The sequence below is a fragment of the Thamnophis sirtalis genome, unplaced genomic scaffold (genome assembly GCF_051295495.1).
Source record: "Thamnophis sirtalis isolate CommonGarterSnake01/CBP01778 unplaced genomic scaffold, rThaSir2_p1.2 scaffold_1, whole genome shotgun sequence".
NCBI lineage: Eukaryota > Metazoa > Chordata > Lepidosauria > Squamata > Natricidae > Thamnophis > Thamnophis sirtalis.
Window position 1 is genome coordinate 80,890,116 of NW_028261381.1, and position 23,699 is coordinate 80,913,814.

The 23,699-nt window shown below is 36.5% G+C and overlaps 1 protein-coding gene across 1 annotated transcript in view; it reads left to right on the forward strand.

Annotated features, from left to right (window-relative positions):
* Positions 1 to 23,699, forward strand: part of SOX6 (SRY-box transcription factor 6) — a 476,183-nt gene that overhangs the window by 68,857 nt on the left and 383,627 nt on the right. The window contains exon 2 of the mRNA XM_087717470.1: positions 5,661 to 5,730. The gene's annotated coding sequence lies outside the window, so the exon portion shown is untranslated. The remainder of the gene's footprint in view (positions 1 to 5,660; positions 5,731 to 23,699) is intronic.

Consider the following 23,699-nt stretch of genomic DNA (forward strand, 5'->3'; position numbering starts at 1 on the left):
GGAAAAAGGCAAGAGTTGAGGTCAGGCTGAGTTGCTGCCTCACCATGGATGACTCTGCTTAACTGTTTAGAAAAGCCTCTAAAAAGCGCCCTCTACAGGAGGAGGCAGGAGAACCACGTGCCTCATCTACGTCAGGAATTTTTCAGCTTTTAACCCTTGCTTAACTCTGCTCGAGTGATCACAAAATGCCTAAAGTCAGACCAGATGAGGCATGTGGTTCTCCTGCCTCCTCTTGCAGAGGGCGCTTTTTTAGAGGCTTTTTTAAACAGTTAAGCAGAGTCATCCATGGTGACTCTGGCAGCAACTAGCTCAGCCTGACCTAAGCTCTTGCCTTTTTCCTTTTCCTTTTTTTTTCTTTTCATGATGACAGTGGTGAGGCTCTGCCTCCCCTGACTGCCTCCCCTGACTGCACGTCACTGTGGAGTGCCCACGATTTCTAAAGGCAAGCTGTTCCATTGTCCTCACTGTTAGAAAGCTTCTCCTCAATTCCAGGTTGCTTCTCTCCTTAATTTGTTTCCATCCATTGTTTCTGCTCCTGCCTTGCGGTGCTTTGGAAAATAAATCGACATTATAAGGGCAAGATGGGGGTATCTGCAGGAGAGAGAAGAAATGTTCAATACTCTAGAATAAAGTGATCTCAGTCAATGTCAGATTGCTTGCCTGTTGTGTCAGACAGAGCCCGAAAAACATTTGCTGAAAAAAGAGATATTTTAGGATGTTGCTTGGATGAAAGTATGTTGAACACACTAAGCCTTATATATTTAGTTCTTCAGCTTCTCTGCCTGACTGCTTCAGTAATGATGCAGCCTCAAGCAGAGTCCCCGTTCTGAGGTGTTATCTGAACAACAGGAGGCTTTAATTTGCTCAGGATCACTGGACATGGTTCGCTCTTTCTTGTCTTGTCGCTTACTTGCATTTTGCCCTAAGCATCAAAGCTTTCAGATGCAAATCTTCCCAATGTTGTTCTTTTTGATGGCCTATCCTTCCCCATTTACTTTCCAAAAATTATATGCAATAAAATATATATTTGAACATAGAGGCTGAGTTAAGTGTCTATGTGTATTTAACCTTCATACTAAATTGTGTAGCCCATTATGAGAGGTTGATGCTTTGTTCCCAAATTCTCTACATGAAGCGGTGTATATTAAAGTGTATTTATACTTTTTCGGATTAATTAGCTGTGACCTTACGAACTGCTGTCCTTGTTTAATTGGTGTCTCCAAAGCACAGTAATGGTGTAAATCATCTGATAATGAGATTCAGGTCTGGCTGCAGATTTATATAATAGCATAATTTTGATGATAGCAAATGAGATTAGTTGATTCTATATTGAGTTATAGACAGTATATATTTTTCCCAGACCTATAAAAGTAGCTCAGAAATTCCTTATGTGCTGCCGCTTTCTAATGTATTTCAGATTTTGTAAAAAAAAATTTTTTTTTTGCTGTTGCATATAATTGTATCAATCTTTGTTTTGCTCAAATCATAACTAACCAATCAACCAGAATCAGTATATTTATCATATTTTCCCATGAGAGAATGTATTGCCTCTTCATGGTTCATTCAAATAATATTAAACCATGATTTGACTCTATATCAGAGTCAATATTTCATAATAAGAAAAGGGAAGGCTAGATTGTTTTCCCATTATAATAATAATATGAGTATCATGATAAAATTTAGTAAACAATTTCAGGAATATCAGATGAAGCAATTCTTCTAAAAGATGCGATTCCTTAAAAATGAATTCATGTTTGCTCATAAATTAATGATTGAAAATTTAAGAATTTAGACAACCCCCGCCCCAAACCATTCAGTATCGTGTAATAATATTGGAACACAATAATGTTCCACAGTATTAAACTGCTTGAGATTTTTTTTTTGGACTATATTTTACAAATCAAAAATACAGGGCATATTGTGTGTGTGTTTTTTATGATATGGTAGTAGAAAAGAATGTGTCAGAAAAATACTATTGTTCCTACATGGCATTTATTTTGCAAAGAATGAAAATTAAAAGATATTAATATGCCACTGAAACATTTTTAAAATAGAATTAGAATACAACTCCATATTTGTATAACTTTGCATTTTATTGTCACAGTGACCCCAATCTCATATTGTATAGTAAAATGAGTTGGGATAATATTGCTTTGATTACAATCTTCAAAATAATCTTTCTGAAATAATGATTTTGAATTTCAGAAAACCTTTGGGCAAGAACCTGTCACACTTGCAGTTTTATGGTATGCCTCAAAACTCTAAAAAATGAATACATATTTGGATGCAATTCCACCTTTAATATAATCACTTGTGAACAATTCAGTGGTATAGTAAATGTTTTCAATCCTAGCAAGGCCTCATATTCATTTCAATTTTCAGAATAATATTACGGGTATCCAGGCTCATGTCTTGGAAAGAATCAAGGGGTCTTTAACAAAGTGCTTTTTGTTGTCTCAGAAACTAAAACAGCTGCATGTAGACCAAACAATAAAAAATAAATAAGTTTCTTGTGAAACTACCATCTAACAGACAAGAGTTCTGTAGAGAGGAAACTAGGATATTTAGAGGCATAAAGTGACTCATTGTGCAAGAAAAAAACAATTCTATAAGGGAAACCTGCGGCTTGGAGTTGCATCTGTTACCTTTTTAGACAGAAATCAGAGATATTTTTGAAGAAAAAAAATGGAATGAGGTTTAATACTGACCACATTGTATTAATATAACTTTCTACAGTCAGGCCAAGACCACAAATAATTAAGCCAAAACACTTCAAACTTGCACCTCTGACACATTTGTCCTACCAAAAATTACAACATTGTGTTTTTTTTATACTGTTGTTATATTCATTAGGTCATTAATGGATTAATTGTATTAATTAGAATTATTACTAGTAATATGAATGTTGAAGTGTCTAAGTATTTAAATTATTGTTTATTCAATTTATATGGCCACCCATCTCAAACATTTAACTCTGGGCAGTTAACAGGAAATAAAAACAAGATAAAAACAGCAAAATAATAAATGACAAACATAGAAGCTAAGCTAAAAGTAGACAACATAATCAACAACATAAGATTATGAATGTCGGGTGGGAGTCTAATCTCTGGGGAATAATGTTCCAGAGGCCAACCAACGTACAGAAAAGATTTCCGCCAGATGACACTGCCTAATGGAAGGGGCTCAGAGCATTCCATTCCTACCAGATCTCACAGGGTAAGGAGATATAGCTGGGAAAAACAGAACTGCAAGTAACCTGGCCCCATGCCATGAGGGGCCTATATCTCACTACCAACATCTTGAAATGAACCTGGAAGCATACAGGGAACCAATGCAGTATGAAGAGCAAATATGTCACATGAGCTGAATGAAAAGTGCCCATAACTACCTGCCCTGCTGCCTTCTGCATCAGCTGAAGCTTCCAAATGCTCTTCGAGGGCAGCCTATGTAGATTTGCAGATTGGGAGGTGGTAAAGGCATGATGACTGTGAACAGGGCTTCTAGGTCCAAGAATAGGCACAATGGATACACAACATATAGCTACATTCTCCTAGCCTTGGCTGCCACCTGCTCTTTGAACACAGTTGGACACAGTTTCTGTTTGGGATAGAACATAGGGACCCTAAAACCTGAAGTCTCTTGGTCTTGCTAGGATATAGCAAGATATCTATAGATGATGTTCCCCATCCAGACTCCCACAGGCTCCAGACACCGAGACTCCACAACATCAAGGCAAGACCAGAGTCTAGGTATTATGGGCATATTGATGACACTTTACTCTGAATTATCAGATATTCTCACCAGTGGTGGGATTCAAAACTTTTTACTATTGGGACTGAAGGCATGGCTTGATGGGCATCTTAGTGGGCGTGGCTTGGTGGGCGTGGCAGGGAAAGGTTACTGCAAAATCCCAATTCCCTCCCAATCATCTGGAATATGGGAGGCAGGGAATAGATGGGGCGGGGCCAGTCAGAGATGGTATTTACCAGTTCTCCAAACTACTCAAAATTTCCGCTACTGGTTCTCCAGAACTGGTCAGAACCTGTTGAATACCACCTCTGGTTCTCACCCAGTAGCAGGGTTCAAAACCCCCCAAAAGTTTAAAAAAACTCTTAACAGCACTTATTTTCAACATGCTTAAATGGCTTCCACCCACCTAATATATTATATAATCTCTTCTATTGAGATTCTCAGTCATCCAGGTCATGATTCTCCCAAAAATGTTTTTCCAAACGGCAATTGGACCTTCTTGGGTTTTTTACTTGAAAATGTTTAGTTTCCCAAGAAGCTTCTTGAATGAGAAGTGAAACATTTTCAAGGAAAAAAACAGTTGTCATTTGAAAAAGTACCCTTGGAGTTATACCATCTCCCATTTTTGAAGTCAGTGTGAGAGATAAGGGTCTCACTTGACCCTGAGGGGTGGCAACTGTAAACTTTAGGAAGAATGTAAAACTGTGCTTTTTTCCACATGAGAATTTGAATTAGTCAGACAGTGGTAGGAAGGCATTGAAAGTATAACTTGTTTTGGATTTGTACATTTGCTATTTATGATTGCAAGCTGCCTAGAATCAAGAGTCTAGCTAGTATATATATTTATGTATATAGTTATAAATATCTCATGGATAGGTTTGCTGTATAGAAAGATAATAGTGAAATATTTATATTTTCCTAAATCATCTGAAAAGTACATTGCATATTACTACAAGAGAAACAGAGATTTTAATGGATTATTTTTATTTATTTATTTATTTTATCCCACCTTTATTATTAATAAATAATTGAAGGCAGTGAATGTACCTAATACTCCTTCTACCTCTTGTTTTTCCCACAACAACAACCCTGTGAAGTTTGTTGGGCTGAGAGAGAGTGACTGGCCCAAAGTTATGTAACCTGCTTTCAGTGCCTAAAGCAGACTAGAACTCACAGTCCTAGTTCCTAGTCTAATTGATCCTGTTATGATTGGAAAGTGGGGACACGGTGGCTCAGTGGCTAAGACGCGGAGTTTCTTGATCAGGAAGGTCGGCAGTTTGGCGGTTTGAATCCCTAGCGCAGTGTAATGGAGTGAGTTCCTGTTATTTGTCCCAGCTTCTGCAACCTAGCAGTTCAAAAGCATGTAAAAATTCAAGCGAAAAATAGGGACCACCTTTGGTGGGAAGGTAACAGCGTTACGTGTGCCTTTGGCATTTAATCATGCTGGTCACATGAGCACGGAATTGTCATCAGACAATGCTGGCTCTTCAGCTTAGAAATGGAAATGAGCATCCCCCCTAGAGTCGGGAATGACTAACATGTATATGCGAGGGGAACCTTTACTTTTACCTTATGATTTGAAAATCCGTTACATGTGAGGGAGCAACAGTGAGTAGTTTGAGCAACCTTGCACTTAGCTTAGTCTAGAATTGGAGCTAAAAGGCTGGTAGTGTAGTGATTCTGCCCCTTCTTTATAGAAACCACATGACCTGTTACACAAGGGAAAGCATTTTTCTGCCCTCATTATCGAAATTTGTCTCTCTAGTGTTTTTCTCCAAATTCCAGCAGATTTAATACATCTTTTTTGCAGGCTAGGAAACTTTGCATATTTATTTAGAAAACTGTTTTTTATAAACTTAACTCTTGGCTTTAACTGTTCTTTCTTTTGTTTTTTTCCCCTTACCCTGCAGATTAGTTTCATGAATTCGAAAGAAACTTGCAGTGACTTCTGGGTGCCTGGATTTGTTTTCTAGTGTATTTGTAAGTATCATTTTTAAAAAAAACTATTTTTCCATGTTGGATAAAAAAATAATTTTCAGATTATAAGAATGCTTAGACATTTTTGGTTCTAGTACATACATAGAATCAACCATGGTTAAAATAAGTGCTATGAACCAGAGGTACAATCATGAATAGCATTTAGACTTATATATACCGCTTCACAGTTCTTTACAGCCCTCTCTAAGCAGTTTACAGAGTCAGCTTATTGCCCCCAGCAATCTGGGTCCTCATTTTACTCACCTTGGAAGGATGGAAGGCTGAGTCAACCTTGAGCCTGGTGAGAGTCGATCTGCCAAACTTCTGGCAGCTGGTGATGAACAGAAGTAGCCTGCACTCTAACCACTGCACCACCTCGGCTATGCATGGAGATCCAATGAAAGCCTTTTCTTCCCTGTGATTACTCATATTGGAGTATTCATTTGACGATGCTTTTTTACTGGCTAAATCGGGACATTTTCCACTGGAGGACTTCTCAAGGTTTTACTTGCGTTAGGACTCTGCAACAGTTTGGATTCCAAGAGAATCCAGTACTTTGGAGTGCATAGGGATATGCTCATCACCCCCAATAACAACTCATCACATCTTTTCTCTCAGCTGTGCTGCTATTACAGACGGAAGCTGCACAATCCCAGAAAAAGATGCAGTTGCTTTAAATGCCCCATGTATGCTGTGAAGCACCTTCTTCCTTTAAAATTGGAGCACCTCACAGCTCTAGAATGTAGTATATTTTGTTGCATGTGGAATGAAATAAAAGAACTATCAGAACTGTTTTCTCCCAAAGGAAATCTGGCACGGATGAAAAATTAATCTATGAAACATCAATGCTGTACTTCGCTGTGTATGAGTTTCTGACTGTTTGTGGCTAAGTACGAGAAGAGAGAAGCAATCAAGCACATTTTATTCAGGCAACAAGACAAAGCCACGTATTTTATACAACAATGAACAGGAAAGCATTGTATGGGGAAAGAGAAACTTAATTTTGCATTAAAAATGGTAAAGTCTCATTGGCTTCTGCCTTTCAGTCATTTGTAATTATATTTGCATAATTTACTATTTAGGAGAACAGTTCTCAGTCTTCCCATAAATAATTACACTTTCAATTTCACTTGGTCATTATAGCTAATCCTTGACTTACAACCAGAGATGGTATTCAGCTGGTTCTCTCCGGTTTGGGTGAACCAGTAGCGGCAGCTGTGGGAGGCTCCCCCTCCGCCCCAACGTAATGCACTGTGCATGCACAGAAGCAAGCAAGCTTATAACCATTTGTTTAGCAATCATTTGAAGTTACAACAGCTTTGAAAAAAGTGACACAACTGATCCTTGCACTTATGACCACTGCAGCATCCCTGTGGTCACTGGTTGAAATTCAGGCACTTGGCAGCCAGCGTGTATTTTATATGTTTGCAGTGTCCAGGGGCCATGAAATCCCCATTTGAGACCTTCCTAGCCATCTTCTGACAAGCAAAGTCAATAGGGGAAGACAGATTTGCTTAATGACTTCATGTGTCACTTAACAACTGCAGCAATTTAATTAACAACTAGGGCAAAAGGTTGCAAAATCGGGTGCTATTCACTTGACAACCTCTCTGTTTAGCAGTGGAAACTCTGGTCCCAATTGCAGTTGTAAGTTGAGAACCACCTGTAGTAAGTGTTTCTAACCTTCTAATATAACGATGTTCCCTGCTGCCTGCTGCAGCTGATTTGGTGAAGTCAAGAGAAAGGAGCATCTTATTTCCTATACATCCTCCTTTCCCATGAAACTTTAGAGGCTTAGAAATACTTAAACGAATGCCAGATGAGATAAACACTATATACTTCTAGGGCATAAAACAATGCCTTAGAAGCAGAGGTGGTATTCAGCAGGTTCTGACCAGTTCTGGAGAACCGGTAGCAGAAATTTTGAGTAGTTTGGAGAACTGGTAAATACCACCTCTGACTGGCCCCATCCCATCTATTTTCTGCCTCCCGAGTCCCAGCTGATTGGGAGGAAATGGGAATTTTGCGGTAACCTTTCCCTGCCATGCCCACCAAGCCATGCCCACAGAACCGTTAATAAAAATTTTTGAATCCCACCACTGCCTAGAAATATATAGTATTTATCTCATCTGGCATTTGAAGAGGTCAAGTAAAGCAGAAAGATGAGAATACAATGAGTTTCTGACCTTTGCCTGTTCATTAATAAGCATTTACTAAAGATAACTGAAATATAGCTTATTTCTCTAATTTCCATACATAGATACACACATATATCAACTTAAAATGTAAATGGAGAAGGCACATTTTAATTAAGAACTCTGTTTATGCCAAGGAACTTACTGTGGCCGTATGTAAGAATATTGAGTCAGATTAAATAAGAATGTAAGTAACAGCCTAGAAGAGCAGACCATACTATTCATGTTACAGATTTGATATATGCTGATCTTCTGGTCCTGTTTCAAGGAAAGTCTTCTATGTTGAATTCCAAGCCCCATTTGGCATCATGATTCTATCAGATAGGCGAGTAAATGGGTTTTTTGGGATTCGCTGTTATTATAAAGTCCCTGTGGCTAGACTAGCTACATTGTTGTAGATGTCTTCATTTGGCAAGTAAAATTTGCTCTTTTTATTGGCTTTTATTAAGGCAGTTCTGTGGCAGAACAGTGTTTAGGTAGAAGAATTAGACTAGTTCATAGAATTGTCATCTGCAACTCCAGATGATCACAAGAATTCTAGAATTTCTAGTAGTTTCTCAAGTATTATGCCATTTTGGGCAACATTGTAAACTAATGATGAACTTTATCTACATTGGTAGGATAGTTTTTTGATCTTCAGAAATGAAATAACAGAGCTGGTTAAAATGCCAGTGTGGTTTTCTCAATCTTTTTTAAAATTTTGGGTAGATGCACTTCTACCTAATCATAGCGATTATGGGACAACCTAATGGGTCCCACCTCCAGCGATGTGGGTCCCAATTGAGGTCCCTGGTCAACTGGCAAAGCTAAATCTTAATAACCTTCCGTAGGGGCAAAAGAGTGAGAGCAGTTCTCAATTCCAGTAGTAGAGTATTCCAAAAGGATGGGGGTCAGAGTAGAAAAGGCTCTTCTTCTTGAACCCATCTTCTGGAATTCCTTAGTGTAGAGGATCTGTAGCAGGCCTTTAGAGCTGGCGCAAGTGGGGAAAGCTAGTTAGGGAAAGGCAGTCCTCACATACCGTGGACCCATGCCATGTACGGCTTTAAAGGTAGCAACCAACACATTGAATTGGTTCTGGAAGCAAACTGGAAACCTTTGCAGCTCATGCAATAGCGGTATTATAGGGGCAGCCCTAGGGGCTTCCAGGAATGTGTGCACTGCTGCATTCTGCACCTGCTTCAGATTCCAAATACTCTTCAAGGGTAGCTCCAAGTAGAACAAGGTCCTGTTATCCATCTAAGAGATGACTAGGGCATGAATGACCATGCACAGATTCCCATGATACAAGTAATGGTACAACTGGTGCAAAACACACCTCGTCATGACTGACACCTGCTCTTTTAAAACAAAAGTTGAAAATTTGGGATTATTGCTCATTGGAAAACTTACGCAGATGCTTGTGACTGATCTGTCAGTATTTCTATATTGTTTCAGAAGATATGTTTTTTTTGTACAAGGTAAAGGTAGTTAAATTACATTTTTACTGTGATAATCTTTGGGATACAAATCAAGATTGTAGGGACAGGCAAGCGAAGCCTCTTCACTTTGTGGAATAATTGTAGACTTTTTAAAAATAAAATTATCCTGACCTTGAATGAATTCTTACTGAATTGAATTTATTAACTAGAATCATAGATGGCTTAGTTTCCCCCTTTTTCTTTTCAGTAGTGTGCATATTTTGTACATATTTTAGTGCTGTGTGCCCCTTCCAAATATCTCAAGGGGCAATTGATTCATCTGCTGGTATAAAAACAAAATCACTTAGCTCCAGCCATTCATTCATCATAGTAGATGGTGCAGTAAAAGGTTAACGGCTCAGTGGATGGATGAGATCTATAATAAATAACTGTGCTGTTTATAAGCCTGGTGATAGAAGTTTATCGTAGGTAAAAGAGAGCTTTTACTCACTTAGCTCCTTGTTTGATCAAGATAATACTAGGGGGACTATTTAGAAATTTGATCTGAATATATGTTGATGAATTCTATATGAATTATTTTCTGAATGTCGTTTCCCCTTTTAAAGTTTCATTAAATTCACCTAAATGTAAAGAAAATATTTGTGCATAATATATACGTAAGACTGATTGAACGGTACAGAAATTCACCTTGATTTTTTTACCCCCTTTTATTCCTCTTTCATACTTAATGTTAAAAATGAACAATGAATAAAAGCTAGAGTTGCAAAGCATTCAAAGGGATGTTTCAATGAAATACATCGGCTTTAGAGAAGCAAACCTCATCAAAGCCTTAAAATAACCCTATTTTTTGGGAAGGCTTTGATTGCTGTTTGGAAGACTGTCCCTAATTGCCTGGATTTATGGGTGCACATAGAAATGGTGCTTCCTCTGAAATGGCTAGCAAAATGAAGCAGCTGTGCACACATGTATTTGATCAGATTGAAACAGCTATAGCAATAGCACTCAGCACTGAGACTTATATACCGCTTCACAGTGCTTTACAGCCGGGTCTAAGCGGTTTACAGACTCAGCCTATCCCCCACAACAATCTGGGTCCTCATTTTACCGACTTCGGAGTCAACCATGAGCCAGTGAGAATTGAATTGCAGTACTGCATTCTAACCACTGCACCACCACGACCCTATATTATCCCTTTTGGAGGAAGTGATGTTCTAAGGCTTCAGGGAAGGTTGCTTGGTTTGCACCATGAACCATTGAATGCTTTGCACACTCCTAAAAAGAAAATGTTTATCTTAGTAGAATGTGTGGCCAAACTTGGCTCATTAAAACAATCAAATCACTCTAGCAATAGCAATAGCAGTTAGACTTATATACCACTTCATAGGGCTTTCAGCCCTCTCTAAGCAGTTTACAGAATCAGCATATCGCCCCCACAGTCTGGGTCCTCATTTCACTCACCTCGGAAGGATGGAAGCTGAGTCAACCTTTAGCCGGTGAGATTTGAACAGCTGAACTGCAAAACTGCAGTCAGCTGAAGTAGCCTGCAGTGCTGCATTTAACCAGTGCGCCACCTCGGCTCTAAAGATACAACATTTTATTAACATGCTTACAGTATTTACTGCAGAGGTGGGTTCAGACCAGTTTGGCCGAATAGGTACGGTAATAACTTGGCCTGCTACGCCCCCGAACTGATTTGGCAACACCATAGGTGCTGCCATCTTGTTTTTTGTAAGTACTGCGCATGCACGCATTCCGTGCATCAAGCGTGCATGTGCGTGAAGGCCGTTCCTGAGCGAACTGGCAGTAGCAGCAGTCAGAACCCACTCCTGATTTACTGGGCTCCTAGCAAAGCCGAACAGCCCTGAACAAAAACATAACTAACACTTATAAACCTTTGGCTTACTACATGTTTTCTTACAAGGGCACTTAAAGCAGTTCCTGACTATTGTGGGTGACAGGGATATTTCTGATATTTGGTAGTCCATGCAGCTTACATGCATATGATGTCATAAGGGGAAAACTCATTTTTTGGGGAGTGGTTTTTTTTTTTACTACCATGAATGTGTAGATTAGTAAGAAGTGGAAATAAATCCAAAGGATTTTTCTTAAGGAATTTATGAACATTCAGGACGGATTCCTGGATTGTTTCTTGTGCTATTTTATGCTAAGACTTACACCTGTCTTCCCCTCCCAGGATAATCCAAGGTGCTTGTTGAAAGCTGGGTGTCATTTTGTTCCTGATGTGCAATTTTGGTATCTGGCTTTCTGCAAGATGAGAGGATTTCAGTTTTCAGTTCAATCTTTGTCTGGCCCTTGTTTTTTGGGTCCCTTTATGCCAGGTTTTGGTCTCAGCTTTCTGAAGATCAATCTTGGCTTAAAGGAAGATGCATCAGATCCAGAAGCAGTAATAATAAGCCATATGAGCGGTCATTCCATGACTGTGTTAACGGGATTTTCCGGGTGCTACTTCAAGAGCAAGCTAGTTATTTTAGTACTAACTTCAGTAGGTAATAGCCTTCTTGATGCGATGCAGCATAGTGTTTTTTTAAATAGCTTATGTTTATTTTTGTTTCGTGCATCATTCTTACAGCTTTTACTTCCAGCACTGGATTGCATCACTCATCAAACTGCTCAATCAGTTGTATTAAGAATAGCTTGCGTGGTTTCCCTGTCTACTGTCTTTTAAAACATAGACCTGTTCTTTACATTTGACAAGGAAAATTGTTCTTTCATTGTTTTAGTCAGTTGTGTTCAGATTTCTGTTTGCTGAGCTCCAGAATTTTTTCTTTGTCTTATGGCATCATGTCTTCTTCAACGAATAAGAAAAACTAGGCGAGAAGAATTGGCAGAAGAACTTTCACAATAGTGCTCAGCAAAGTAATGAGTTTCTAGGAATATTTCTTTGGCACATCAGTAACTATCGTTTCAGTATTAGGAAAGTAACCATTGTAAGTTGTCTTACTACTTTTTAGTAGTACTACTTACTACTTTTCTGCCCAAATTTTGATCATGTGACTGTGGGGATGCTGCAATAGACAGAAGTACGAGTATGACTGGTCATATATTACTTTTTTCCTATGGCATTTCAACTTTGAATCATTGCTAAATGAATGTTTGAAAGTCAAGGGTTACCTTTGTAGCATGTATATTGTTAAGCATATGCAAAGCATATTTCAAAAGTCAATTTTATTGCAGCAGATTTTATTTAGTGAGGGTAGATGAATGGATGGGTAGGAAGGCCTTAAATTAAATTATACACTTTCCCAGTATTACATTATGCCCAAAGCCAGACCTTTGTTTTTGCCATTGAGGCACAGAAAATAGTGATCAGAGCATTTTTTTTACTGTATATTAAGGAAAACCTTCACATCCTTAATATCAAATCTATTGAATACTTGTCATATCAAGATCTTGAAGCAATTAGCTTATATGGATGTGTAAGTTGCATTGTGGGTACTTTAGAGTTTTGTTTTATAGATAATTTGTCTTTGTAAGTGGGCTTTAGTGAATTTATTCATTTATACCACATTTCCCCTTTTTCATCTTTTGTTTAATAAATCTGATATCAACACTTAACAAAATATTCCAGAATATGACAATGACAAATTTAAACAATTTGTCTTGAACTAACCTAACCTGTATTAATTCCAGGTTTGAAAAAAAAATGGAAACCACCGAAAGAGTTCAAAAGTGATAAATAAATTACAATGACACAGCAATTATGAAGATAATTCCTTAGAATACTGGAACAGAAATTAGAGTTGAAATGATAGTTAAAAATAAGAATATTATTCTGTATAACTGGGTTATATCAATTAATGTGTCTTAGGAAATTGTATTCACTGTACACACCTTTATAGTTATTCTTTGAATAGCAAAATTTAAATTTGCCCTCTCACTTGAAATAAATTTTTTAAAGACAAAAATGAATACAACAGAGGGCAGAATGTTGATACAAAAATACCATTTTTCCTAACTGAAAAAGGTTATAATGCCATGGAGATAAACCAAGGAATAAAAAATAGTATTATTATTTATGAAGCCCATTAATATAGAGGAGATTGGATCCAGATTTCAGCCTATTTAGAAAAGTCACATAGGAATTCTTGGGATGATTATTATGGGTAGTAGCTTAAGTCACATTGTCACATTCATTTCAGTGTTTCTATTCTAGACATAATTGACTTTGAATCCAACTTCTATATATGCTGAAAGGGCATTTGGTTATATTTTACTACTTCTTGGTGAATTAGTATAGCGTTTTGTAATATTTTAATCTGACTAGTAAAATTGCATTTGTTTCAATAGGCATATTTTAAAACATAAAGCATAATTCAGTCTGAATTCAACCCATAGATTCTCCCTTCTGCACTATAACAACCTTTCCCCTCACCAATCATTGTGATTGGGTTTATCATTCCAAAGATACTTGAATCATTTCCAATCTTGTTTACATTTTGAATGAATACATATTCCACATTCTGGCTAGATTGAACAGCCAAAGATAATATAATCAGAATTGCCATGTCTCCTTAATTTAAATGTATTTTTTATTCTTAGATACCTGACTTCTTTTCATGACTTTGTATAAATAATTCTTTGCTTGAAAAAGGGTTACTTTATTCTTTGTCACTCATTCTCTGATATATATCAACCTTGCCTGCAAGATGCAAATACATGCTTTTTGTTGGCAATTCCATGCATTGATGGTAAAACCTGTTTCTGGAATTGGATGGTACTCACCCCCCCCCCACCCTCCGTTTTGTTAAATTAAAAAAAAACCTGTTAGAATAATTCTGCTACATCTTTCACATTTTTAGGGAAGTTCCATATAATCAATGCCAATCTTCATGTTTTCCTTAATTTTATAAACCTCCTGCAAACTGATTAATGTGGATTGTAATCTGTGTGCCTGTTTGTGGCTAATAAGTCTGGTTTTTGTTTTTATTTTTATTTTGTAATATACCTCACTGTATGACTGTGCTTGCTAAATTCAGTGTTGTCCTCCCCGCCCCTATTCTTAGGGGAAAATGTTCCTGAAAGAAGCCATTTATAGAATCACTAGGCTGCTTCTCCAAACCCATGTACAGATGTGTCATTCAGCCAGTTAATATCGGGGTTGTTGAAATCATCCATTATTATTTTTTTCTCTGGCAGATTTTGCCACTTCATTAATATCTTTCAACATACTGAGTTGCTTGGCTGCTTCTTCTTTTACATTGCTTATATCATATCATGCCATCACAGCACATTCTGCAGTTTCAAGTTAATTGCTCAATTAACAGCGGTATTCATAAAGTGCTAGGAAAATTCCACAACTAATGATTTGGACCATTTCAAAATAGGTTGGTATTTCATAGTTTTAAATGTCAGGCGTGCCAGTATCTTCAGGCATGGTATTGTCTAAGCTTTGAACTCTGTATAGCTTAAAAAGGCTGGATATTGTAAGTGGTGCACATCCCTTTTCTAGGGAGTTCTGTTCTCATTTTTTTTAAAAAATCTTTCTAGGAAAGTAAGTTATAAATATAAAGTGACTTTTAGCTACTAAGTGTTGTGACCGGCGGGAATGCAGAAGAAACTCCATAAATTGACTGTTATGGTCAAGAGTGGCCATTATTTGTGAATTTTTGGATGTCCGTCACTGGATGATCTCTAGATTGTTTGTGTTTAGGTTATAATTTTAATGGTACACATAACAGCCAATAATCAATATTCAGCCAGGATTTCCTATTTACCTGAAGAGAAAAAAATAATGATGTACCATATCTAGTTTTTCCCTCTGTGGCTGTGTGTTACAGGGGCAGCAAGTTGTTATTTTAAGCAAGGTGGGTTTGGGGGGGGAATTGCTTTAAAAATGATGTGAATTATGTGTGCTTATGGGGTCTTGTATATATAATATACACCCTGGCATTAGTCAATGCTTTACTATGGTTCTATCAGCTCAGAGTGATATACCAGCTGTAATCTTTCTCAGGCTGAAACAGTCTGGCATCAGTTATCAAAGCTTTGTGACCTGCAGTTGGATTACCGTAATGCTTTTTACTTGGGCCTGCTTTTGAAAGGTCAGTTAATTCAAAGCAGAGCTGACCAGAACAGAGATGCTCAGTATAATCATAGGATGTCGGCGCTTTGTTGACTAAATTGTCTCAGTCCGTTTCCTGTCCCAATTTAAAATGTTACTGCCGACTTTAAAAACTTTAAAACCCTGAGAGATATAAGACTAGAAAAGTTTCCTTTCCCAAATACTCTTGCCTTTCTTATGAAATATTCTCCCCACCAAAATTCATTTTTTGTTGGTAAGTGAAGGCATTATTATTCTCTTAATAGTTTTACAACCTATCTGTATCACTGATTTTATAATCAGTTGCATGCTGATTATTGTATGCCTGGCAATTAAATTTTATATATTTAGAATGAAAAAAACCTTGCCAACATTCACAAAAGGTTTTTTTTATTACTGGTATGATTTAGGAGAATTAACCCCCCCCCAATTTAAGTAGTTGCTAAATTCTCAACAAATTGACAGTGCAATCTTCTGTTTGTTTATTCAGAAATAAATGCTATTATATCCAGTGAGATTCTTTTTCCAATTGAATTAAATTAAAAATGCTAAAATGTAACTAAAATTACAATCTTAACCATATGTAAAAGGAAGTAGGATGCAGTGACTACATCAATACATTGTTCTTTTTCTTTGGATGTTTAAATCTGTTGGTTGTATTACAGTTTAAAGCTGCAATATCTCTAAACAATGCCTTACTAGGAAAGCTGTGATAGTTACAATCAGTATGCAATATTATGAAAAATGCAGCACTGTTTATAAAAACAGTATAGCTTTAGAATAATCTAAAACACATTTCAGTGCTGATAGTAATTCGAGATTTATAGAGCCTGCTAATGTGTCTGAACCAGTTGTGAAATTAGAAGATTTGATAACTAAACTCACTGCAGTTTTAGAAAATCCAAACTCTTTTGCAATAATTTCTATGATTAAAACTAGATTTGCAGTTTGATCTAAAGTATTAATATTGCTATTAGCTCAAAGATTAAATCAATCTCCCTCCCTCCTCCCCTCTCATCTCTGTATATATCTACCTTCAATTTTCAGAGTGAGATTATTCCAGAGTGTAAATTTATCATGTGAATAAGGGTGAAAATCATTATTCCACCCTACCATTTTCCAAATATGCTTTGCTGCCTTTAATGCTACAGTTACATTAGAATCCTGGCTGAAAAAATAGCCAGATTCTAGCCATGAAATTGATACGAACCCATCATAACTTTCTAATTGTGCTAACTCCAGTTTTTGGACTGGATCTTTTACATTTTCATGAAGAAAAGGTCAAAATGTATGCCCGAAGGTAACCCAAAGCAGGAAAAATAGACGTCCCATCCTCAAGTCACTGTAAGCATGATTGAAACTTATCATAATGTTACTTATCATAATGCTTCATAATATCAAGCTAGAGAGTAATTATTTTCAAAAACTTAAACAATCAGTTGGAATGTCCCAAATTAATAATCAGTGATAAGACGATCTTAAAAAATATTAGGTATGTATCTTATGATTTTAATATGAGATTAATTGAACATTTTTTCATGCTTATTGGGAACCTCCAAGAATGCTTTAAAAAGTTTGGTCTTATCTTTGATTATTCTAGGAAATAAAATAATAAAGGGAACCTCTATTATACAGTAAGGCTTGCCCCACAATTGTCACATTTTTGTTTAACATCCATTCTAATGTGATTCTAGGAATAGGAATATGTTTTAAAGATATGAATATGATTCTAAACGATGTAGTAAACATTGGTTATCATTTATGAAGGCCTATTGAGCATAGAGTATACATAGCAAAAGAAAAAGGTAACTCTTATATAATGGAATGGCTTACTGACTTGGTCTGATAATATGTGTTTCCTTGCAACGTGGCTTTCTATTAATGTAATGGAGAGCCCGATCAATAATAAATACTCCATGTGAGCAACGTTTATTGTGTCTAAAACTGAGCTATTTTCTATGTGTGTGGTGATGGTTTTGCCTTTTTCACTTTTATAGTCTGCCTTTTCTCTTTTTTATTTCTATATATTATTGTGTATATACACATACATATACACATATAGAAAATTGCAAATTTATTGCAATAGTATGGAAGGTATATATCCAGCTTGCTTTGTAATCTCAGGAATACCTCAAGGACAGCACAATTTTCATGTTTCAAGAGGGGGAAATGAGAATTATACTATCCCTTTTGGCTATATAGCAGACTACTATTAACATTTTTTCATCACTACACCTTTTAGAGATTTCTAAATGGAACACTACAATGCTAAGAGCTTCTTCTTTTTTTTAAAAAAGGCGATTATTACAGTATTCTTGCATCTTTATAGTGCTATAGTAAAGTTGAATGTACCACAATACTGAAGGTAAACAGAGGCTGATGTTAGATGGAATCAATGTTAAAATGATCTAACATACTTTGGATGAAGAGACTTTTGTTGATTTGTTACTGTACATAGCTGGAGGATAGTTTTTTTTAAAAAAAGAGTTGCCAATAAAACACATTCACCAATAAGAATATCTATTTCTGAAATGGTTCAGCATCAAATCCTGAAATGCAAGGGATGCTTTCTCTTCTCTTTAATAGTCAAACAACATTAACTGTTTAATAAGAGTTTAATGTAAAAATGGAAAAGCAAAAAAAGAGTGGGGAAAAACTGATTATTTGATTTTATAACCCTACAAATTTATTTTTTTGTAAAATATGTTGGTATAAAATGATTCAAATGTTCTTTTTAGTTCAGCATCTAAAAGAGGTAGTCTAGATTTATTTATGTATATCTAGTCAAAAGAAATGACAAATGATGGAGAAAGCCATTCAGAGGTACAGAACAATGGATCCTGCTAAAAGAATTTAGCTCATTTACCAGCAAAATGTTGTTTTTGAGAGAAAACAGAGCACTGGCACTGAAATCAATTGTCATATATCTCTATTAAAGCTCAGATGTATAGGTAAAAGAGAATCATAGATGCAATATTTGGGAATAGCAACACTTGTAATTAAGCTTACAAGAGTGAGCTTGCAGAAGTGTTACTATGTATTTCCATTCTCTTACAGAGCCAAGACAAAGTCCCAGTTCTGTATTAACTTGATTCTGAGCAATGTGAATCAGAAACATTGTATAATAGTTGGAGTAAAGAGAATAGTGTTTCAAGAGAAGTAATAACAAAAGGAAGACCTCCCCCCACAAATCCTTCCTCAACCCCAGTTATAAAGCTTAAAAAGGATAAGCTTAAAAATGACTAGCAGTATCAAACCTGAGTGCTTTATTGATATGTAAAAAGTGTCAGGAAGTAGAGCTTTTGTGAGTAAATAAGACAATTTCGCCTGAATTCTGTTCATATAACATAGGAATTAATTTTTTAAAAACAATTGGTATTTATCTGCTAATTCCTCCTTCAAGCATATGATAAATAGTTTAAGCTGGACAAGTCTGTATTCCCCCTCAACATTTTTATTAAACATATATCCTAAATATCTTGTCTGGAATTCTTAGATCTTCCTCAGTTCTTTTGGTGGTTTTGAAAAGTATTTACTGAATAAACTACAGCATTTTGCTGATTAAGTTGAAATGAAATAAAAACTATTTGTTCTGTGGAGTATTTAACTCAGCAATTGTAGTCTTCTCCAAAGGTGAACTTTTGGGGGGAAAAAGATTCAGTTTTAAAATGGACTTAATTTACAGCATGTTCAGTTTCTCAAGGAATTATGCCCTTTCTTTCTTCTTTTAATTTTATTACAAAACTACTTTTGATGATGATTCTTTCTGCCAGTGATATCACTGTTCTGCCATCTAGTGGTTGTCTGGAGTTTTGCAGCCCAGATGAGATAAAGTCACCCCAAAGTGCCATTTCAAACATTTGCTGTGAACCTGGCTGTTCATTTGATTCCTAATCTTAGGAAATTGCATTAAAAAAAGAGCATGCACATTTGTGTTTATTGTATTTTTATCCCTTTAAGGGAGATAGCAGACCATCCATCTTCATGAAAATAACAGTATGTGTTTAGTAAGCATTGAAAAGCTATGCAGGCATTTATTCAGTTGTTACTAGTAGCAGACATTTCCGTGTACAGTTGCAAAGTGCTCTTTGTTTCTGGCGCAAGCTGAATAATATGAAATATTTTGTTGGCTAAAGGAATATAAAGTGCTACGAGAAACAGGCAAATGCACTTTCTTAGAATACTCCAATCTTCCATGAGATTAATGCTATTTAAAGGGATTTTAGGAGTATATGTAGATGAAAAAGACAATTAGTTGTGTTCTATTTTTATTCGGCTTTTTATGCAGATTTTTTTATGCAACTTGTAGTGAAGAAGGTTTGGAATAATAAATAGGAGTTGATGTGATGTATTTCCAGAAAAGGAACATTTAGTTTACTTTCTTTCTCATCTCTCCTTATCCCCTGTAACTTTTCAGGCTTCCATCCTTTCTAAATTTTCAGGCCTGGTACACAAGCTTAGCTAGTTTCCTCTCTCTTAAAATAATTTAGCCCAGGATTTAGTCCTTCTGCCACTTTTAATCTGTCTCATTACTTGGAAGCAGGACCTTTGCCTACAGGATGAGAAATTAATATATCAGGTGTAGCATAAATAGTATTGTACAAAGAATCCGCTAGATGTAAATATTCAAGATGCACACACACACATGCTGTGCAGGTTCCATTGAAGCCATGGTACCTCGGCTAAGGTTTTCTATAAAAGAAAACTCACGCTTCCCCCATTCTCCTGTCTCACATAGCCATTGTGTTTAAAATGGATGAGAACGTTGAAAGTGAATTTTGATATGTTATGCGATAAGAACATTTGTGAACAATAAGCAAAACTTCATTGGGTACATACAATCCCTCTTGAGACCTGTGTTGAAAAATCACCAAGAAATTCAGTCAGCAATTGTGCAATTTGTAGTTTGATGTTCTAATGTAGGTTTAAATTGGTTATTTAAGATTTGCAACATGGAATAGCAAAACAAAGAGTCTGCGTAGAAGTGAGCATTAGATAAGGCATGCAAATAGAAGGGAATCAGAAACATAGTTAACATACCTTGGGTTCCAGTCTACCAGCTTAAAAATCGCTTTTCTGGCATTGCAGTGAACCTAAACTAAATCAGTTCAACTATTGAAGAAAGATGATTATATAGCATCATAGGGGAGCACAGCATAGTTATAGTCCTTTTTTTTAAACAAACAAATTATTTTTCTCCCCCATTTCTGTTTGACCCAATCTACTACTCTCTCCTATTCATGGGGTTATATTGAGCGTGAATGATATGACTTGAAGATTAAGTAAAAAGGAGCAGCAGAGGAAAAAGAGTAAATTTTAATTTAAAAAAGAGGGCAAATTAGATTATTCTAAAATGCTACCAACTCTGAAATTCTTAATGAACTGGTTACCAAAATATCACTAGTGAGTTTGTTAAGAAAGGATCCTAGATGTCAATGACCACGCTGTTATTCATTTTGCATTTTTATCAGTTGCTGAGAATGGGTAGATGATATTGATTGGTGTGTGACTGCTACAAGGACAAATGTTTCTACTGATCTCTAGAAATAATTTGTAATTCTTACAAATACTCTTTCATCAAGTTCATTATCTTCTGCTTCTTTCTACTTGCTTCTTTCTTGCTATGCTATAAATGTATGGGTATGTGTGTGTGTCAGTGGTGGGTTTCAAATCCTGTTCCAACCAGTACGGTTGGAACGAGGCTGGCGGCGTCCTCATGGATGCACACAACATACGTGCACATGCGCATAGCATGTGCATACACCTTAGCGCCTCTGCAATGCTCTGCCATGCTCCAACTGCTCCGCAGAGCTTCATGCAGGTACTGTACGCGCCATGCGCCCATGCGGAAGCACAGAAGCCTTTAAACACTGGTAAGGAGCGAGGGCGGGTGGGCCCTCCAGAGCACTGTACCGGAACGGTATCCGGTGCTCTGGGCTAGCTCCGGTACGCACATATCGGGGTGTACTGCCTGCAACCCACCACTTGTGGTGTGTCTGTGTATGTATATATGTATGTCCTGTTTATACCACATGCCCAAAATATATGAGTGTCTGTTTTGGTTGAAGATACTATACCTGTTTTGTTTTCCTCATTCTTTCTCACTCCCAGCATACACAGTAGTATCTTACTGCTAGAAAAACTAATGTACTATCCATTCTGAAAGTTGTCATTAAACTGTCTTTATCTTTTGTGATGTTTTCTAAATTCTAAATTACCTTTCTCCCTAGAATTAATCTCTTCTAGGCATTTCCCATGGATGACAATGTGATTCTGCATGCAGAGTGACAAATCTATCCAATTAATAGATTTTCTATTAATAAAAAATATTTTCATTGGTAGTGTCCTACTACTGATTATTCAAATCTACTCTGGAGGATTAGAAATCCTGCATACTTACAAATGATTTGTCTGTGAAGAAAATTGTTTAAAATTGCAGGTATTTTTCCCTAGTCGACAGAGGAACATCAGTTTTATGCTGCTTGTAACCCACCATTCATATATTCCAAATCAACATATTAAATACAAGTATGAAAGTATGATAGTCACATTTTTGTGTATCACATGAAGCATTTTACATTTATTCTGCTGCATCCTAGAAAGGCAGTGGATAAACAGCTGGTTCAGTTTTATTTGTTTTTGAGACCGAAATAAGATAGTGCTTATAACTTAACTCAGAATAAAGTATTCATTCTATTCATTGCTGCCAAATTGGCACTAAAATACATTGAAGTGCAGTCACATTCTAACCGATATCTGAATAGCACTGGGTGCTCCAGGCTCACGCACATATTCTCAGACTTTAGTTGATAAGAACATCTGATGCTTGTTCAAAGATGAAAAAAATATTGTTAGCCCTTAAGGTAAGTAGTACCTATTTCTATTGTGTATATTTGAAAAAACATATATTGCGGCCAATTTTCTTGGTTAAAATTGTAGCACATTTATTCTGAATATTCTTCATCATAATATACTATTCTGTACATGGAATTTCTGTTTAATCACCCCCACAGAGTAGTATCTGCCCTACTAGTAAAATGTTTGCCATTATGGGATTGTAAAGGAATTAGTTTCCTGTCAGTCTTTATTCTTCTATAGCAGTGTCCCTAAATACATCATTGGGGCCTTTTCCATTGAAATGAATAGCAGCCATATCAAATTAATGTGAAATAAATGATACAGTTTACAAGCCAAGTATATTAACCTCTCTTAGTTATGTTCTTCACATACTGGTTGCAACATCAGTCCACCTCAATGTGATGACTAGGAAGGTAGATTACTGGTGTAAGGATAACCCAGCTATCCAATACATCTCTTGTGCAGCTGTCAGAGTGTGTCTTAGTATTTTGGTGGATATAAAGTCTATGACAAGGTCCTCTTATCTTCTGAACCTTTGGCCTTTCATGGTTGCTGCATGTATAGTTTGACTTTCTGGGTCTGCCATGTTAGGAAATAGTAGAACTGTGCAAATTGCAGGACACAAATGGAGAGAAAGTAGGTGAATGAAACCAATCACAGATTGGTTTAGGTAACCTGCGTCAAAAGAATGGAAACACAGTTGACTTCTTTTTTTCATTACATAACTGCATTCCAAGGTAGCTATTTGAATAGCTAGGATGTTTTTTTTTAATAAAAAAAATGCATTTCAGGAGCAATTAATTATTTCCTTAATAGTGCATAGTGAGTTAATAATCAATAGTGAGTTATTTGAGTTAGTAAAATCAGCTTCAAAGTACTTATCTGAAGAGTTCTATTTCTTCATTTATATAACCTCATTCTGAGCTCTTTAAATGAAGTTGATAATGATAATTTTCTAAAATGTCTTGGGCAGCACTGGGGAGGCTGACAAGCACTGAGTGTTTGCAGGTATACATTCTCACCATGGGGAAAGAAAGTAGCTAAATTTCAGAGTTCAGATGGATCTTTTTTTGTATTTAAATTTTGGGGTATCTTTTAAAAAGAACCCATCCCCTATTTGCTGTGGCTTTGTGAGTTACGTACTTAATTTCCGATTGGATGTGTGGTATTTATTGTTTCTTGTGTGCATGTGGATACACACATATAGCATTAAAGCATTAGAGTAATTTGCAGCAAGTGAGTAATAGGACTAATTTTTTTTCCAGGCAGGGAAAAACAGTGGAGAATAACACCCAAAAACCAGCAGAAAATATAACTCCAATGTTGTCCTTTCTAACTATTCTTTTAGCTTTGAACACCCCTCCCCCAAATCCAAGTTGTTGGCTGAAGTTTGCACGCTTCTTTGAAAAGCAGAGAAAAACTACTATGTTTCCCTAAAAA